General features: G+C 36.1%; 1 protein-coding gene and 1 non-coding gene across 14 annotated transcripts in view; one reads left to right on the forward strand and one right to left on the reverse strand.

The window, feature by feature from the left end:
* The window catches only part of MBD5 (methyl-CpG binding domain protein 5), a 521200-nt gene that overhangs the window by 339760 nt on the left and 160118 nt on the right, over nt 1–21322 (reverse strand). The gene's annotated exons all lie outside the window — the stretch shown is intronic.
* Nucleotides 7325–7431, forward strand: LOC136307079 (U6 spliceosomal RNA). The gene has a single exon (XR_010725771.1). It is a non-coding gene; the product is annotated as a U6 spliceosomal RNA (small nuclear RNA).

Genomic DNA, 21322 nt, shown 5'->3' on the forward strand with positions numbered 1-21322 from the left:
TAACTAACCCCCCAGGTTAAAACAAAGAAAATACTATAAACTAATAATGGGCCAATATAAAAAAATAAAACAAAAACCTTGGGACTGATGATGAAATTCATGCCAACAGATAAAAAGTTGCAAAAGAATTGGAATTTAGCCCAACATAATGTTTCTGTTGTTGTTGGGTGTGTGTGTGTGTGTGTGTGTGTGTGTGATAAGAGATAGAGAGAGAGAGAGAGAGAGAGATTATTGTCTTTATGCACAAGAATTAGGAGGCGTTAACGAAGTTTCACATATTTTGAAGTATTTTAATGGTGCTGCGATAGCAGTTTTTGGCATCTGACATATATGACACTATTATCCCAAAGAGAAACACTTTTATAAAGATAGATTTCATGAAGTTATCATAAATCTACTTCAATGCCTAAAAAGAAATACAGGTCTTAAATATGAACCATAATGCTTTATTTACATGGTAGTAACAAAGATAATAGGTCAAAAAGCAATTCCATTGTATTAAACTGAACAAATTACTAAGTATTGTAGGAGCTTAAGCAGAAAACACTGAATCAGAAATCGGAAAAAAATGTTTTTTAAAAGATGTCCTCTTATAAAAACAAAATAAAATCATGTAATTTAAAGGTTAATCAGATATAGCAGACTCTATCAATACCTGTTAGTTGAGACAAATTTTAGAGAAAACTAATTAAAGGGAAGTATATTTAAATCAACTTTTGAAAAATTTTAAATAAACAGTTTTAAAGTATGTATATATAGACTAAAAATTTCTCTCTTGTACATAAAATAAACAGCTTCAAAATGTAGCTACATATTTTTAAAACCACAATTTAAACTGCTTATAGGTAAATAAAAAATTTGTTATAAAACTTTAAAAATGTTCTATAGTATGTAAACACCCTCCTTCTAATGTTTATGGCATAATGTAAACTATTATCTTTTTATACAATGCATACTTCAGCCAAAGTGACTACAAATTATCAAACAAAATATAAAATAAAACAAATCCTTGTCCAAAAAGAAGAATCCTCCCTAATGAACATAAATTCTCCAAGTATTATCCTAAGCTAAGGAAATAGATATAACTGACAAAAAAGCAACATGTACTTGTATCTCAGGACAAGATTCAACCATCATAAAGGAAAAAAATAGAGAAAAACAGTATAATAAACATTTCCTATATAACCAAATTAAAATCTACTATAATTTCCAATAAAAACAAAAATATAGTAGGGAGAGGTATTAGAACTCCATTGCAAGGAGGTGGAGAAATCTTTATATGTCAACACATTGAAAGAATAAAATGACAAGGAGAGAAAATACAAAGATATGCACAGAATAATAGGATTATCCTCCTTAGTGATGTCTGAAAAGGAGGTTAATGTGACTATAGTATCAAAGCTGCCAGCATTTGAGGGAAACACAAGGTTCAGACTTTCTGTATATTTTTGGTGCAGGCTCTCATAATGGAAAAAAACCTCAACAACATATTATGTGAGAAATTCTGTGAACCAGCAGTAATGCCTGATTTTATGATCTCTGGAAATAGCTCCCTTTTACTGGAAGAAAACAATATTTCAAATCCTATCAAGAACAGCTCAATACTATGCTAACCTGCCAAATAATATAGTTTTGTTAGACAAAAGAACACATTGACATAAGACTAAAATCCTTATAAATAGAAAACAATGTCTATATTACACAAATTTCTTCCAGGAGTAAACAAAGATGGGGTCATTATTGACTTGATAGCTGAGAAATGAAAAAGTGAAAACTGAATGTGAACGAGTATAACCAAAAAAGCTTCTGAGTCACTCTTGTTTATTAGAGATTTTTCAGGGTTAGAGGATTGTCCTGTCAAGTTTCGTTTTTGAGTTTTACAAAAAAGAAATAGAATATCATTTTAGATCATTCAAAGGTGACAACTTCAAAGCTATACATATAAAATGTGAAGTATTTCCAGAAATTTGCTCCATTTTCTCTGTTTACAGTGAACTGGAATGACTAAGCCGAAAAATAAATACTTACATATTCAAACCAAAACATTATAGAATATTGTGCTCTATATATTAGTCTAAAAACCAAATCCTACATATAGGTTCAAATGCTACTTATTAGTAGTAAAATATTAAATGCTCCCCAAATTGCTGGTATTTATAATGCTGTGTGAATTTTGTGATAGTTCCTCAGCACTAAGAATACAGCTGCAGATACCACTGCAGATATAGATATAATCAACTGTACCTTATATAAATATATATATAATACAAATTTTAACTCAGTATGATAAACTACAAATCAATATATGGAAGTAAAACAGTATGATGGGCTCATGGTCAGTAAAAAAATAAATATAAAAATATTTTAAAATATCTATTGATTGAATGGTTGCAACAGAGAGCAAATGAAGCAAAAAATAAAATATTCAATTCATTCATATAGAAAATAATACAGATTATCTGAAAACAGTCAACATGTTGGCAATAGGTGCCTCTCTTAGATTGAACCTGGTAAAACTGCTCTTTTCATTGTTCAAAAATGGCTAAATGTTGATAATTACATACAGTTCCAATTAAAAGCATTCTAGAGTTAACATTTAATTTCATGAAATAGTGCAATACAAAACAAAAACAAATGTATTCAATGCTTAAATCTGTATTTCAAATAATTTTACCACACAGAAAAGGTGAAAGAGAAATAAGTACTGTCAGTGATTTTTGTTGCTACAAGATTATAAAGTTAAGAGATTAGGTTTTTAACAAATTTGAATATATAATATGTAAACTATTAGGTAAAACTCAGCATTGTTTTATTCTTCTTAGATGTGCATAGCAAAGATGTAACACAAGGAAGTTATAAATGACAGCGAATTCATTTAGAAAAATATCAACTAACCAAGTCTTATGGTATTTACAACAACTTACTGTAATTTGTTTGGCCAAAGTATGTATGGTGTGAGCTTTCTTCACCAAATTACTGCAAGTTCATAATTAAAAAAAAAAAATGGTTGACCGCAAATAAAAGCAATCTATATTAACTGGCAATTGGTCGATTAATCAATGTAACTAAAAAAGGACCAGATATTTACTTAATAATAGTTTATCAGAAATCTCAAGGAAGTCTCATGTATGTCTGATCCTAAAATGAGTTAAAAAAAAAAACCCAAACAAAAAGACAAAAATTGACACAGTATTTTAAAATTTATATATCTAATTATAAGATTAGGTACATCATAGTTACCTATTTTGATATATCTAATGTTTGGTCAGTATGAAGAGTGTGGCTATACCAGTTGTCAAAATACTAAAAAGACCTCCATGCTTGTTGGAAAATGGCTACTGCTCCAACCTCTCCACATGCCCTCTTTTCTAGGACCCTCTCCCCAACCAAGACTTCAAATTCTAACCCCTAATGAGATAACATCTGGCACTGCAGGGGCCTCCAAGACCCTGGCATCCACTCTGATTGGTTGGTGACTATGTCATACCAATTGTTACATATTTTGAACCTCTTTTCTTTATGAGACATGAACAGTAGTGGAAGCTTTAAGTTAAACTATATTATAGCAGCTCTACTACCTGGGTAAACCACTGGACTTTGCTGAAATTTCAACTTCCTTTTTGAAAATAGAGTTGTTGTTGTTGTTTTATCAGCATGTCTTTATTTTATACATTTAGCTTTATAATATCTAATATTTACTTATTATAAAGTTAATCAAAGAACACATTTTTGATAAACATTTAAAACTGAGATTAACTGATGACAGTTGAAGTCTTAACTATGAGAGGCTTATGGACTTTCTAAAATACTTATACAGAATTCGGGGGTTCTATAGAACACAATTTGACAAACACTGTTTCAGTATCAAGCTCTTTCCACAAAGCAGGGCTTTCTTAGCCTTAACTGTCCAAGGTTGCTAAAGATGTTACATTCTCTGATGTTACATTCCCTCACTAACAGAAACATTCACTGTTAACATAAAATGGAGTTATTAATAGCTACCTAGTAGGGGTGATTGTGGATTACACAAAATGACATACATGTTTATTAGCACATGGAAATATAGTAAATACTACATAGAAAAATGAACAAAAACTACAGTCCTTTACTCACAAATGGGTCATGGTTCAAACACCTGTTTTTTAAATCAGTAGAGTGGTAATGAGAATGCATTTTTCCCATACTAATCATTACATAAAAGCAGTTATGTATGTATACAATTTTATAAATTCCCATTTTTTCCACAATGTACTATTCTTATACATGAAAAAATTATTAAGCATTCATATACGCTAGGCACTATTTTAAGAATTTTACATTTAAGTCATTTAGTCTTCAAACAACCTTATGGAATAGTATCCTCTTATCATGCCCACTTAACAAATGAGGAGATCAAGGCAAAGAGGTAAAGTAACGTGCTGGAGATGAGGTGCCACTAGTCAGTGGCAGAGCCAGAACTAGACCTCCATGCATTTCCGACTTCAGGGCCTGTGTTTCTAATTACTATATTATATTGTCTTTGGAGTTATTTGAATCATAAAACATATAGAGGTTTATAAAAATCAAAACATTAAGGAAAAAACAAGGTAGTTTCTCAACTTGTGTTGTAAACAAAACTGGTCAAAGAAGAAAAACAGTATATGGAATTTATCTTGCATGCTATGGTGCAAGGAAATGCAGGTTTAGATTAGACCTGTGGAGATATAAAGTGGACAGAAAGTCTTTAAATCCTTCTATCATCCATTTTTTATCACAAGTAGAGTTCCTGTGTTACCATTTTTTTTAAGTGAGAGGAGAGGAGAAAGACAGATTCTCAAGTGCTCTGACTGGAATCCACCTAGAAACCTCTGTCTAGGGCCTGGGACCGATGCTCTAATCAACTGAGCTATCCTCAGTGCCCAGGGACAATTGTCAAACCAATCAAACCACTGGCTGAGGGAAGAGAGAGAGAAGGTGGAGAGGGAGGGTAAGAGAAGCAGATGGTCACACTTCATGTGTGCCCAGACTATGGATCAAATCTGGGACATCTGCATGCTAGGCCGATGCTCTATCCACTGTGAAAACTAGCCAAGGCCACATTTTTTTTTCTTTTTTTCTTATTTATTATCAGCTTTTACTAAAAGGGGAGGAAATGCAGCAGGAAGTCTAGGATCCTTGTCATAGGTTTCATTTCTTCTTCTTCTTTTAGAGTAAGTATCCCTTTTTAAAAAAGATTTTATTGAGGAAACGGCAAGATGGAAAAGGAGTAGGCAGATGTTCAAACTTCCACCTCCCAGAACCAAAGTGGATTACTACTTAATTTTAAGAACAATCATCTGGAAAAACCAACTTTGGGCTAAACCAAGAGGACTCTATAAACAACAATCACTGAAGAAACCACACTGAGACTGGTAGGAAAAGCAGAAACGCAGAGAGGGCTGCCCAGCTCCCGGGAGCAAGCAGCAACCTGGAGGGACTCACATAGCGGGGTTGATTTCCTGGAGAGGTGAGGGTCCTGGGCCCCAGGACCGCAGCACCAGACGGTAGCCCTGGAGCCTAGAAGACTTGTACAGACAGTATATAGCTGCAACAAGCCAGGATACTGTTTGTGAGAAAAAGACAGCTTTCTCAGACCCAGGATTCATCTTAAAGGGACTGCGCAGAAAACCTCTTTCACAACCAATCACCTGGGGCTCTGGAAACGGGGAGAGCTGAGAGGACCGGAGTAGCATGAAGAGAGTGTAATCTAGGAGGCATAGGGAGAAACATTTTGAGGAACAGCCACCCTAACACCTGGGCTGAGGCACTCCACAACTCTAAACTGAATATTTTTCCTGGAACCGCAATACCAGCAAAGGGAAGCAGGTCACCAGCCAAATAGAAGCTCTCCTGCAGCAGCCAGAGCAAAGAGTCACTTAGAAACAGGGAGCCCATCGGGGATACATTACTGAGTGCTGAGGTCTGAGCTACATCGCCACCCCCACACTGCTGAGTGCTCGTCAAAGGGCAGGCGGCAGCGGGATGCAAGAGCTTGGTCCCGTCAAGGGGGCAGAGGCCCGGGGTCTGGCAGTGGCTGCGGCCTGGGCGTGTGAATGCAGTCCCACCCACAGGGGTGGGGGGGGTGGGGGGGCGCGGAAGCTGGGGGCAAACCGCAACTGAGACAGGGAATGCAAACGCAGTCCCACCTGCTGGGGTGAGGTAGAAACCGGGAAACTGGCTGAGGCTTGCAACCAGGTCCACAAACACAATCCTGCCCATGGGGACGGAACAGGCGGAGGCCAGGGGTCAGCCAAGGCTTGCAGCCTGGGCGTGCCAATGCAATCCCGCCAGTGGGGACAGGGCAGAGGCCAGAGGAACGGCCAAGGCTTGAGGCCTGGTGTGGGAAGGCAGTCCAGCCCGCGGGGGGCGGGATGGAGGCCAGGGGCTGGTCACGTGAAAGGCACGGGCATCTGCATGCAGTTCCACCCGCAGATGCGAGGTAGAAGTCGCAGAGGCTGCAGCGATGGGCATGCACTGGAAACGCCTGAGACGGCAGCAGCGGTGGTGGGCCTGCGGACAGACTACACCTCAGGAACACAGAGGCCACACCCATTGGACTCCTGTGACCACACCCTTCTGAGGACTGAAAAAAAAGAAAAATAAAAGATAAAATAAAAAAGTCTGGATAGAACAACACCTGAGGCTAAAGGGCAAGCCACATACAATACCTTACTTAACCCTTGATTTACAGTACTGAGCCCAAGAAGAAGCCACCAATAAGAGACAGCAGAAAGCGGATATCAGGGAAACATGAACATTTAAATGACCATCTTCCAGGCCAAAAGTAGATAAAAGCTAGCCCAAGAGTACAGTTGATGTTAACAACGGCACTTGGGCTTGGCAGATGCAGCAACAGTATCTGGATCGCCAGCTGCTCCAAAAAGGTAGATAAGGGCCAGTCATAGGCAGCGACCCCCAATGGTCGCACCAAGCTCTGGCCAAGAAGGTCCAGGGAGGGCACATCCAGAGACCAGATATGGAGAGAATCAGTTCAGAACCTAACAACCCTTCTTAGAGTAATATCTTAAGGAAGGTCTCCTCACACCTGACCCAGTTAAGATACAGAAAACACAGGTAAAAATAGCAAAAAGAACAGTGAGGAGACAGATAGCCCACAGCAGTTTACAAACAGGAGCTGATGCTAACCAAGAAGTTCTAGAAACAACACAACTGGAAACTGGAGGCAGACAACACCAACCCTAGACTCAGCTAGCTACACAAAGAACACACCCAAAGGAGGAGTCTATACACAGACAAAATGGAAAGACAGAGAAATGCAACCCAAATGAATCAAGAGATATTTACAGTGCTCGCTTTGGCAGCACATATACTAAAATTGGAACGATACAGAGAAGATTAGCATGGCCCCTGCGCAAGGATGACACGCAAATTCATGAAGCGTTCCATATTAAAAAAAAAAAAAAGAGATATCTACAGAAAAAGATCTGAAAGAGCTGGAAATAACCAAATTATCAGATGCAGAATTTAAAATAATGATTGTTACATTGCTCAAAGATCTTAAAGCAAAAATGAATGGGCATAATGAGCACCTAGATAAAGAGATAGCAAGCATCAAAATGAACATTGAAATAATAAAAAAGGAACCAATCAAAAATGACAAATACAATATCAGAACTGAAGATCACAATAGAAGGGATTAAAAGCAGGCTGGATGAAGCTGAGGATCGAATCAGCAATTTAGAGGACAAGATAAACGAAAGCACGGAAGCAGAGAAGCAAAAAGAAAAGAAGTTCAACAGTCTGAGAAAACTCTAAGAGAGCTCTGTGACAACATGAAGAGAAACAACATCCACATCATAGGGGTTCCAAAAGGAAAAGGGAAAGAACAAGGATAGAGAACCTGATTGAAGAAATCATAGCTGAAAACTACCCTAAATTGATGAAGCAAAAAGTCACAAAAGCTCAAAAAGCACAGAGACTCCCATTAAGGATAAAACAAAAGGGCCTACACCAAGACACATCATAATTAAAAACCAAAATTAAGGAGTAAAGAAAGAATACTAAAAGCTGCAAGAGCAAAGCAGTTAATTACCTACAGAGGAGCCCCCAAAGGATGACATCTGACTTCTCAACAGCAACATTCGAGGCCAGAAAGGAATGGCAAGAAATATTCAAAGTAATGCAAAACAGCCAACAAACATGTCTTCTCTATCCAGCAAGGCTATCATTTAAAATTGAAGGAGCAATAAAAAACTTCCCAGACAAAAAAACAAAAACAACAAAACAACTCAAGGAATTCATTACAACCAAACCAATGCTACAAGAAATGTTAAGAGGCCTGTTATAAACAGAACAAATGGGAAAAAATCTAGAAAAAATAGAAATGTAGATTTAAAGAATAAAATGGCAATAAACAAATACATATCAATAATAACCTTAAATGTAAATGGATTAAATGCTCCAATCAAAACACATAGGGTAGCTAAGTGGATAAGAAAACAAGATCCATACATATGCTGTCTACAAGAGACGCACATCAAAACAACAGAGACACACACACTAAAAGTGAAGGAATGGAAAAAAATATTTCATGTAAACGGAAATGAAAAAAGAGCTGGGGTAGCAATACTTATATGACAAAATAGACTTTAAAACAAAGGCTATAGTAATGGATAAAAAACGTCACTACATATGGATAAGAGGAGCAATCCAACAGGAAGATATTACCATTATAAATATCTATGTGCCTAATATAGGAGCACCTAAATATATAAAGCAGATTTTGATGAACATAAAGGGCAAGACCAACAGCAATACTATAATAGTAGGGGATTTTAATACCCCACTAACATCACTAAATAGATCCTCAAGAAAGAAAATTAACAAAGAAACAGCAGACTTAAAGGACACAATAGATCAACTGAATTTAATAAGTATCTTCAGAACCTTTCACCCTAAAGCAGCAGAATATACATTCTTTTCAAGTGCTCATGGTACATTCTGTAGGATAGACCACATGTTAGGGCACAAAAGAGGTCTCAACAAATTTAAGAAGATTGAAATCATATCAAGCATCTTCTCTGATCACAATGGCATGAAACTAGAATGTAGGAACCAACTACAACAGAAAAACTGAAAAACACTCAAACACTTGGAAACTAAATAGTATGTTATTAAATAATGAATGGGTTAACAATGAGATCAAGGAAGAAATAAAAAATTTCCTTGAAACAAATGAAAATGAACACACAACAACTCAAAATTTATGGGAGACAGGAAAAGCAGTCCTGAGAGAGAAGCTCATAGCATTACAGGCATACTTTAAGCAGCTAGAAAAAGTTCAAATAAACAACTTAACCCTGCATCTAAAAAAACTAGAAAAAGAACAGCAAGGAAAGCCCAGAGGAAGTAGGAAGAAGGAAATAATAAAAATTAGAGCAGAAATAAATGACATAGAGGCTAAAAAAAATACAGAGGATCAATGAAACTAAGATCTGGTTCTTTGAAAAGATTAATAAGATTGATGAACCTTTAACCAGACTCACTAAGAAAAAAAGAGAATAGAGTCAAATAAATAAAATTAGAAATGAGAGAGGAGAAATAACAACTGACACAACAGAAATACAAAGAATTGTATGAAAATACTATGAGGAACTATATGCCAAAAAATTAGACAACCTAGGTGAAATGGACAAATTCCTTGAAACATATAATCTTTCAAAAATCAATCTGGTAGAAACAGAAAACCTAAACATACCAATTACAAGAAATGAGATCAAAACACTCTCAACAAACAGAGGCCATGGGCCTGATGGCTTCACAGGAGAATTCTACCAACTATTCAAAGAAGAACTAACTCCTATCCTTCGCAAGCTATTTCACAAAATTCAAGAGGAGGGAAGACTTCCAAACTCCTTTACATGGTGAGCATAATTTTGATTCCAAAACCAGGAAAAGACAATACAAAGAAAGAAAACGATAGGCCAATATCCCTGATGAATTTAGATGCTAAAATTCTCAACAAAATATTAGCAAACTGGATCCAGCAATATATGAAAAAAATTATACATCAAGATCAAGTGGGATTTATTCTGGGGAGGCAAGGCTGGTACAATATGCGCAAATCAATCAATGCGATTCATCACATAAACAAAAAAAAGGAGAAAAAACACGTGCTTATATCAATAGATGCAGAAAAATCATTTGATAAAATCCAGCACCCATTCATCATCAAAACTCTCAGCAAAGTGGGAATACAGGGAACATACCTCAACATGATAGAGGCCATCTATGACAAACCCACAGCCAACATCATACTCAATGGGCAAAATTTAAAAGCAATCCCCTTAAGATCAGAAACAAGGCCGGGATACCTCCTTTCACCACTCTTATTCAACATAGTCCTGGAAGTCCTAGCCATAGCAATCAGACAAGAAGAAGAAATAAAAGGCATCCAAATTGGAAAATAAGAAGTAAAACTATCATTATTTGCTGACGATATGATACTGTACACAAAAAACCCTAAAGTCTCGGTCAAAAAACTACTGGACCTGATAAATGAATTCAGCAAGGTGGCAGGATATAAAATTAATATTCAGAAATCAAAGGCATTTTTATACATCAACAATGAATTGTCTGAAAAAGAAATTAAGAAAACAATCCCCTTCACTATTGCAACAAGAAAAATAAAGTACCTACGAGTAAATTTAACCGAGAAGGTTAAAGACTTGTACTCAGAAAATTCTAAAACATTTATAAAAGAAATCAAGGAAGATACAAACAAGTTGAAGCATATACTGTGCTCATGGTTAGAAAGAATAAACATCATTAAAATGTCTATATTACCCAAAGCAATTTACGAATTCAATGCAATTCCAATAAAAATAGCAATGACATACTACAAGGATATAGAACAAACATTCAAAAAAGTTATATGGAACCAAATCTCCCCACCCCCAAACCACAAATAGCCTCAGGAATCTTGAAAAAGAAGAAGAAAGTGGGAGGTATCACATATCCTGATATCAAGTTATACTACAAGGCCATTGTACTCAAAACAGCTTGACACTGGCATAAGAACAGCATATCGATCAGTGAAACAGAACAGAGAACCCAGAAATTAACCCACACCTTTATGGACAATTGATATTTGACAAAAGAGGTAAGAGCAATCAATGGAGTAAAGACAGTCTAACAAATGGTGTTGGGAATACTGGACAGCTACCTGCAAAAAAATGAAACTAGACCACCAACTTACACCATTCACAAAAATAAACTCAAAATGGAATAAAGACTTAAATGTAAGTGGTGAAACCATAAGCATCTTAGAAGAAAATATAGGCAGTAAACTCTCCGACATCTCTCGCAGCAATATATTTGCTGATTTACCTCTACAGATAAGTGAAATAAAGAACAGGATGAACAAATGGGACTAGATCAAACTAAAAAGCTTTTGGAAACAGCTAAAGACAATATGAACAAAATAAATACGTCTGATAAGGGGTTAATTACCAAAATTTATAAAGAAGTTGTAAGACTCAACACCAGGGAGATAAACAATCCAATAAAAAAAATGGGCAAAAGAAATGAATAGACACTTCTCCAAAGAGGACATACAGATGGCCAATAGGCATATGAAAAAATGTTCAACATCACTAGTCATTAGAGAAATACAAGTTAAAACTACAATGAGATATCACCTTACACCAATCAGAATGGCACTCATCAACAAAACAACACAGAATAATTGCTGGCGAGGATGTGGAGAAAAGAAAACCGTCCTGTACTGCTGGTGGGAATGCAGACTGGTGCAGCCACTGTGGAAAACAGTACGGAGATTCCTCAAAAAATTAAAAATGGAACTGACTTTTGACCCAGCCATCCCACTTTTAGAAATATATTCTAAGAACACCATAGCACTGATTCAAAAGAAGAAATGTACCTCCATGTTTATGGCAGCATTGTTCACAATAGTCAAGATATGAAAACAGCCCAAGACTCTATCAGTGGACAAGTAGATTAAAAAGCAGTGGTACAAATACACAACTGAATACTATGGGGTAATGAAAAAGGAGGAAATCTTACCTTTTGTGACAACAATGGATGGACCTGGAAACTATTATGTTAAGTGAAATAAGTCAGGCAGAGAAAGAAAAATGACCTCACTCATTTGAGGAATCCAATGAACAATGTGAACTGAAGATTCGAATAGAGGCAAAGGCAGGATCAAAGGAACCAGAGGGAAAGAGGACAAAGGGAAAGGGGATGAGAGGATGGAATCAGAGAAAAGGAAGAGATTGGTGAAATTATATATACATAACACAAAGTTATAGAGTAGAAAAGCAAATTCTTGTGGGAAGGGGGGAAGGTGTTGGGGGTAGGGGGCAAGGGAGATGTTTAGTGGAACAAGGGATTGGGGGGATTTATTTGGTGGGACACTTGAATCTATGTAAACACAATAAATTTAAATCAATAAAAAAATAAAAAAGATTTTATTGATTTTATGGTGGTGAGGGAACGAGAAGCACTGACTCATAGTTGCTTCATTTTAGTTGTTCATTGCTTCCTTGTTGTTTGTAGTATGTGCCTTGATCAGGCAAGCCCAAGGATTTAAACCGGTGACCTCAGTGTTCCAGGTCACCGCTCTATCCACTGTGCCACCACAGGCCCCACCAGAGTAAGTGTCATTTTAAGACAGTTTAGAAATAGGCCTTAGGCCAACTGGTATTGGCCTGAGCTTTTCAAAATGGATCATCCACATGACCAGGCTCTTATCCGGTACTTTCCCTACAGATCAAGAGAATGGGTATATTTGTTTCAAGGGGTTAAACCCAGCCCCTATCTGACTCCCATCTTCTTCAGACTAGACTTAGTTCTTCTTTTTACCCTTGAAGCTCCTCTGAATGCTCTGTGTTCATTTGTGGCTTCAAAAGATGGCTTTTGAAATTTAGTTTTCAATGTGCTAAAATGGTTTCTGTCTAATGCTTTCATTTTTTTAAGACTGTTCTTAATATTTTCAATTGAGCATTTTATTATCTATCACTTTTATTATCAAGGTGTCTGTTAAGTATTTTATTCATTTACTTGGTATATATTGAGGTATTTGAATATTAGTGTCTAGTGTCCTAGGGTCTTATTGCTTTACTATTTGTTTTCAATTCTTTAGCATTTTTTGGTACCCCTAAACATTTATATTTGATCATTTTAAGGGTATTAAGGCTTCATTGTTTTAGTTTAGACTAAAGACCTCAGTATATTTTTTGTTAGAATTATATTCAGTTTTTGGATTAAAATGCACTTTTTCCTTTATTCCAATGTTAGGAGTTTACTGTTTATATTGATTTTAGTTTTTTTTTTGTTTTTTGTTTTGTATCTTTCCAAAGTTGGAAACGGGGAGGCAGGCAGACAGACTCCCGCATGCGCCCGACTGGGATCCATCCGTCTTGCCCACCAGGGGGCGATACTCTGCCTATCTGGGGTGTTGCTCTGTTGCAACCAGAGCCATTCTAGCGCCTGAGGGAGAGGCCACAGAGCCATCCTCAGCGCCCGGGGCCATCTTTGCTCCAGTGGAGCCTTGGCTGCAGGAGGGGAAGAGAGAGACAGAGAGGAAGGAGAGGAGGAGGGGTGGAGAAGCAGATAGGCGCTTCTTCTGTGTGCCCTAGCCGGGAATTGAATCTGGGACTCTTGCACGCCAGGCCAATGCTCTACCACTAAGCCAACCAGCCAGGGCCTTGATTTTAGTATTTTAAAGTTATGGTTAGAATTTTAATAAAAACTTGACCATGTAAATAAAAGTCTTTTAATTATATAACTTTGTTAATTTTTATTAGAATTTTATGGCTAGTGATTTTTAGTTTTGGGGTACAAAGAAAAAGATCTATAATATTACATATTTTCAGTCCCAAATAAATTAAAAAATATTACCTTTATATCTGTTCATTTATTCCAAACAATTTATCAAAACAGTATAAAATGGGAAGGATTATCATCTTAGGGTTATTTAGGTAGCTCTGAATGGGGTTTCCAAGGAAGCAGACCCTGAGTAAAGTGTACATAATTTATTTAGGAGGTTCAGAATTAAGTGGCAGAGCAGTGGAAAGGTGATAAGAGAGGGCAGGTAGCTAATAGAGAGTACATTAGTAAACTAGCTATCACAGAAGCCAACTGAAACTTAACCCCACGGGAGACACTGGCAAATGGTGTAAGATACACATGTCAGAATCGTCTAAGGAAGCTGAAGCTTGTCTGTTATCACTTAAGTTCCAACCTCGGTGCTTTCTAGCAGCTCAAAGGCCGTCCTATGGCATAGATGCAATTGCTGGCTTTTGGAGGGTATACAAAATGGTAAGGGGCTACAAGAATACAGAGATAGAGTACCACATTATCTGTTTCCTTAGCAAAACCATTTAGCCCCCACCCACCCCTAATCAACAAAGTGATCATTCTGGCAAAGGAAATTAGCCCTCAAAGTTGGAAGTGTCCCATACAGCATTTATGTTTCTTGGGGTCAGGCGATAGGTGCCAACCAGAGAGCTCAATTCCAGGTGCTGGCCTCATCATAATGCCAGAGATGCTCTGGTCAGTGAGATGCTCCGTCTGATGAATTATTCTGCTCAATGTCTCATTATGGGTTAGAGCTTACAGACAACTGGACAGCTAAATGAGACTAAGCCCTTGGACCATATTGGGCATCGTTGGTCACATACTGCTTCCAGTGTGGGTTTATTAAAGAGTAATGGTCTTTCAAAAACCAAACATATCAGTAAAAGAGCTAAGTGTATGTAAAGTATATATCTGTACCAAGACCTTGCAGCTGTTGAGACTGATTTGTAGTTGTAATTATTTTTTGCAGAGAACAGAGAAAACATGTAGAAAGCGTGTGCATGTGTAAAAGTAATGACAATTCCCCTTAACTGTGCTCTGTAACTATTTGGGACAATGACACATGTATTTACTTTCCTCTGAATTATATTTTCACAACATATTTGCCATGTATTGTTCTGTTTACTTCAGGAAGTAGTATCCCAGAATTTGTCAGGGTGCCTCTGTTATTACTGTACTTTGTGGTTCCGTGGTAGTTAAACTTTTATAGTGCACATGCATGGAGGGTACTTTGATGTTGGGAGGTGGAGGAAAGGTAGTAGGAAATGAGAAGAGTAAGATATTCACTTAAGAAAAATATTTTCTTTCTCAAAATGAAGAAGTCTGGTCAAAAATATAGCACATGAAGCAGTCAACACTTAGAAATAAAGAATTGAATTTTTTAATTTAAAAAGATCAGTTTGCAATATAAAATTATACTATTAATAACTCTGAGTAAAACATTCATTTTATGTACAGTATGACTTGTTTCTTTTCATCTTAAACTTTCACAATACGAATAATAGAAATTTACAACCAAAAGGATTAGCAATCCCTCTGACACTGCCTTCATTTTGAAGAGAAAATGTAGCTAAATGGTTGACTTGCCAAAGGTTACAGGCAGTGAAAAAGGCTGGGATCCAGATCTTCTCATTTCCTCTCAGATGTCTTTTTCACAAATAATTTCAAAATATTATTAACTTAGTCTTTTTGCAATCTGCAGAGTTTTTCATTTGAGTTCCATAACATAATATACCTTCACATAAATAATACTTGGAAGTATTATTAGCATTGTACCACCTCCCAACATGAGTGTATTTCGAATCTGAACCTTTTTAAAAATTTATCATTTTTCAAACAGCTGAGAAAAATGCTGTATCCAGCTAGCTATATATTAAGTACGATGTCTTAACTATTCTTAGCAATTTATTAACATGAAATACAACTAAATTACCGTAATTATTTTTAAATTTACAGCAAGTCACCAGTCTCAAAGATAGAGCTATTTTCAAAAATTCATACCTTCTAAACTTAAGCAAATTGTGGAAAATGGGGAAAGTGGACATGACCTAGCTTTTAAAAAACAAACCCAGCACACCAAACCAGTTTTTCTTTTTCGTTCCTCTATTGTTTTATACTCCTCTCCAAAACTACACATAAACAATATGAGAAAAGTGTTCCAGAAACTGTTTATCAACACATAAAAGGTTTTAAGCAACAATATAATATTACTTTTTATCAAGACCTCTGGGTACAGGGTTTTTTAGCTAGGGCATGGAACAGGTTTAAGGGAGTTCCAGCCTTTGAAAATCTTGCTCAGAATGAAGGCTAACATGGAATGACAGGTCTCCCTCCACTAAGTCTACATCCACCTGAGGGAGGTCTAGACCTATTTGCAATGTATTCTCATAGATGTATAACTAATTATATTAAGGATAAAGTAGATTTTAGGGGGAAACTATGCCAAATTAATCCTATTTATAGCACTACTTCTATAAGAGAATGTATTTTAGGTTCCTGCTTTGGAGACTGAAAAAATATCTTCCTCTTGCTATGTCTACTGGCATAGAGGTAACGTAACATGGAGGCTCAAGAAATAAGCTTCCCTCTCTCCTCAGAGGGAGCTCCATGGCCACAGCACTAACGCGGCATTCCTTAGGGCTTCACAGTGCTGGTGCTCAGAATCCATAATTCCCACACTCATATTTCTCGTCAACGTGACAATCTATAACATTTTAGTTACAGGAATTATGGGTTGTAAAGAGACAAGAATCAAAATATTTTTTCCCAATCTGTGAAAATTCAACCTGGATTCAACTAACATTTTACAAAGTTTTTAGTTTATGGCATCTACTTTCCCAAGAGCGATTTAATCACCATTAAAACCTTAGGGTGCAGGTGTCACTGTTCTCATTTAGCAGATGAGAACACTTAGAGACCAGGACAAGCCAAAGCTCTGGCCCTGGACTGGAAAAGTGCAGAGCTAGAACTTGAACTCAAGTCTAGTACTTTATTCCATCTTTCCACATTGCTTTGTTTTACTTCTGATAATGGCTTAGTATCAAAATTAAGATCCCATTTTAGATTTATTTACTTATGTATACTACTCACATATATTAGGGCAGTGGTCCCCAACCCCCGGGCCGCGGACCAGTACCGGTCCACAGAGAAAGAATAAATAACTTACATTATTTCCGTTTTATTTATATTTAAGTCTGAACGATGTTTTATTTTTAAAAAATGACCAGATTCCCTGTTACACCGTCTAAGACTCACTCTTGACCAGCGGTTCTCAACCTGTGGGTCGCGACCCACAGGTTGAGAACTGCTGCTCTTGACACTTGGCTCAGTCACGTGATACATTTATCCATCCCACCCTAAAGGCCGGTCCGTGAAAATATTTTCTGACATTAAACTGGTCCGTGGCCCAAAAAGGTTGGGGACCACTGTATTAGGGGATATTTCAAAATGAATATAAAGTGATAAATATCCCCTAATTTTTGTGAGCCGTATATGTCTGTTTCTTGACAAAGTGATTGTGGTAGCTTATAATATACCAATAGCATACAGGGTGGGACAAAGATAGTTTTATAGTTGTGAGTATGTGAAACAGAGTTTATTCTTGTATTATTATTTATTAATTGTATTACAATATTTTCCATATGAACAACTGTAAACCTACTTTGCCCCAAACTTTATATTAAAATGGAAATAAGTGAGGAAATTGGAACAAAAGAAAATAATGAGTAGGAAAAGTTTGAGATTAAGAAAGTGTTGTAGGAAATGAATGTTTTTACATATAATTGTGATGATGGTACAGTAACATTAATATATAAAAGCTGCTTTAGCAGCTTAGTACTTTTTTTCAAAATATCATTACAGACTAGAAACTGCATGGGAGGCTCAGCAATGTTGTAACATGGAAATTCCTTCTGGAATTCCCTTTTCAATGGATTCATCTCATTTCCAGTGATGTAGTTATCAACAATCATCCACAGTCAGACAAGGCCTCCCTTTTCATAGGTGACTAGGATGATGTCTAAGAACACTGTCTTAGGAATCTATTCCTACTAACAATATGGTTTTTGATGATGAAAATGTATTGCCAATTCCCAAACAGTAAATTACCCCAAAATAGTATAACTTGGGGGTTTGGGGGTTTCAGTTATGTCCTCTTTAATGGAGTAATGCAGAAAGTCTATGGGATAGCTAGTATGATGACTAAGAACACAGATGTTTCTAGTTCCCAACATATTCATTTCCAAAGGGAATTTAATTCAAATCAGATCAAATTCACTTCCATAAGTTATATTAATATAATACCCAATTTTGATCATATTACATATTATAACAATTGGAAGTCATATTATATATTATGTACAGAAATGGAGGGAAGAAATATATAATAAAGTATCAAATTTCTCCTAAGTGTTAGCACTTTGCTAAAACACCTATAAAATCCATTTCAAACACATCTTTTCAATTAAACATTTATTAATTAGAAATCAAACCAGAGTTTCCTCCTGGGAAAAAACAGAGTGTATCCATATAACATTATACACAAATAGTGTCCAATATAACAATGTTTACAAGCCTGGCTTTTATCCTGTAAATGCTTTCAGATCTTATGATATAACAAATTCTATATTATTGTGAAAAAAGGCTGACATGCCTCTCAATTGGGCTACAGGGTAAAGTTTCAAGTATGTCGGTCAATATTCAAATTCATATGTCTCTGAAACTACTGATATAATGGGAAAAGGACAAAGAGAAGGAAGTTTAACTCTACCCCAGCTCAGTTTCACTGGCACGGTATTATCCTGATCAGCACACACTTTGGTTTTCTGAGTAAATGTGGTGATTGTAGGTTACTGAGAAGCTGACACTCCAGGTCCTCTACTTCCAAGCCTGCCACTATAAGATCTTGTGAGGGACAAAATTACACATGATATACATTTTAAATTCTCCATTCTAATCACCTCCTTCCTATTTTCCTTTCTTTCCTCCCTCTTTCTTGCTTTGAAGATAGAGATATGGTATTGCTTACTTCTCCAAACAAACTAGGGAATAAAGAGGTAACACTAGTTTAACACTAGAATTTACATTTTATGAATGAACTATATCTGAAAAAATAACAAATGCGCACCTGCGAAGTGCATTTCCTGTGTTGTTAATAAAACCAGGCTCTTAAAGATACAAAAATTTCTTAACTCCAATATAGATACCAATGCATGTAAATAATTGGATTTATGTTTGTTATTAAGACTTCCATATTTTTTGTATTATATATACATAATAGTTCCTCTATTAAACTAACATTAAAGAAGATAACTGGGGGAGAAAAAAAAGACAATTGGTTTTCTTCTTTAATTCAATATGGTAATATTTTGAAGCTCTACCATGTGCAAGACAGATTTTAGGTACTCTTGGGCATTTTAAGGGAAACAAGGAGTTGAGGACATCAAATACACACAAATCACCATAAAAGCAGAGGCACAGGAAGGAGAAAATAGCTACTTTTCATTCTTTCTTTTAAAAAATTTTATAAATTACAGTTTACATTCAATATTATTTTGTATTAGTTTCAGGTATACAGCATAGTGATATAACACAAATTAATATACGACAAACTGAGATCTAATACTAAGAAGCTTAGACCTATGTCTATCACTAATTATAACTTGCAACAAAAACCTCAAACTCCTTCTGCTTATTCTTATCAAAGACATCTCCTAGAATACACCCAATGTCTTGGAATGATCCCACTTTACAGTTTCCTGTCATATTAACCTTCCTGACATATAACCTTTGAAAAGGCCATCACCTCTAGGAAGCCTACTCACCTGATCCCGAGATTGGTAGTTGCTTTCTATGGCATATAAAGACTACACTATTTACATTATACATTTACATAAACTACCTTAAACTTTGGGGAGTTAATGTGTGTCAGGCACTGTGCTAATTTGCTTTATTTGTATCTATTCTCCTGATTCTCACAAAAAACATATATGCAACTTAAAATTTACCCATTTTATGCATCAAAAACCCTAAATTTTAGGCAAATTAAGCCACATGCTCAAAGTAACAAAGTTAATAAACTGCAGTCAGAAAGTCTAGCTCCAGAGCCCACACTACCAATCAATAAGCAGTACTACCTTGCTTAACATTTTTATAAATGTTGTATTAAAATCTTCTGGATACAAGAACCTAAGCTATCATGACAATACCATTTGCTTCACGTACACAGGGGACAACTGTACACCAAAATCATGTATGAAATATCTTAATACAGATATGCATAACCTACCCTGGAAAACCGATTCATTCTGTCCACAGTTGGATCGGGCCTCTGTATGTATAGAAAAGCCCACAGATGTTTTTGATATGTAGCCAAGTATGACACCTGTTGTACATTACACACTTTTTGGAACAGACAAATTTTAAATAGCAAACAAATTTCTTCTTGATCAACAATTAGGATTATTCAGTGGCTGCCTGGAAGACAGGGTTGAAAAGGATATGAAGGCTGAGATGAGGCTACCTGGATTCAAATCTTGGCTTTGGTATTAATTACTGTGTGACCTTGTGCTTCACTTTCTGATATGAAAACATGGATAATACTCATCTTTACTATGGTTATGAAAATAATTAAAAAGATTACTATATGCAGAATTTTTAATGGTGCTTGGCACATGGAAAATTTCCATAAATATCAACAATTTTCATGGGAGTGGCATTATAAGTATTGAGTATTTGCCAATTCAGGCCTGTGAAACACTCTTGAGACTTGAATCTTAATGAATTTAATGCTATCCTGAGAAAAGTCATTACATATATTCGTGGCTAGTTTAGAAACACATTTAGAACACAATTTATTTGCAAACTGAGGACTTATATTTGAGGCATTGCGGTGGTGATATCCAGCATAGCACAGAAAAAAAGCTATGTTATGTGTAGTAGAAAAAGAAGATTTGGGTACAGGTGTTTGACACTCAATTTATACCTGTGTAAGCCAGATAGTCATTGAATTTTCTGTTTTTCTATGTGTAAAGTGGGTATATAAACAGTTTTTACTTTATAAAGTTTTTGTGAAGATTATATGAGATGATGCATGTGAATGTACCTAGCATATGACTTAGCACATGGTAAATATGTTCAATAAATATAATATACCAAGCTCTTCCCTCAAATCCTATTTAACCATTTACAACATAAAGACAATATAAATTGCCAAGTATAACTTCCGAATTCAGCATGTTAACATTTTATTTCCTTTCCTGTCTCTTTATACCATGATGGAACAGACCACTGACAAAATCAGAGCCCTCATAGCTGAAAGTCTTTGAGACAATTGTAAGAAAGCCAGTTGGAAAACCTGCCATTTAAACCCTTGGGATGAAGGCTTTATGTGCTTAAATGAACACAAGGAACACTTAGAATATTCTTCCACTTTTTTCTATATATGCTTGTTTTTTAAAAAAAC

This window comes from Saccopteryx bilineata, chromosome 5, assembly GCF_036850765.1.
Source record: "Saccopteryx bilineata isolate mSacBil1 chromosome 5, mSacBil1_pri_phased_curated, whole genome shotgun sequence".
NCBI classification, from domain to species: Eukaryota; Metazoa; Chordata; class Mammalia; order Chiroptera; family Emballonuridae; genus Saccopteryx; species Saccopteryx bilineata.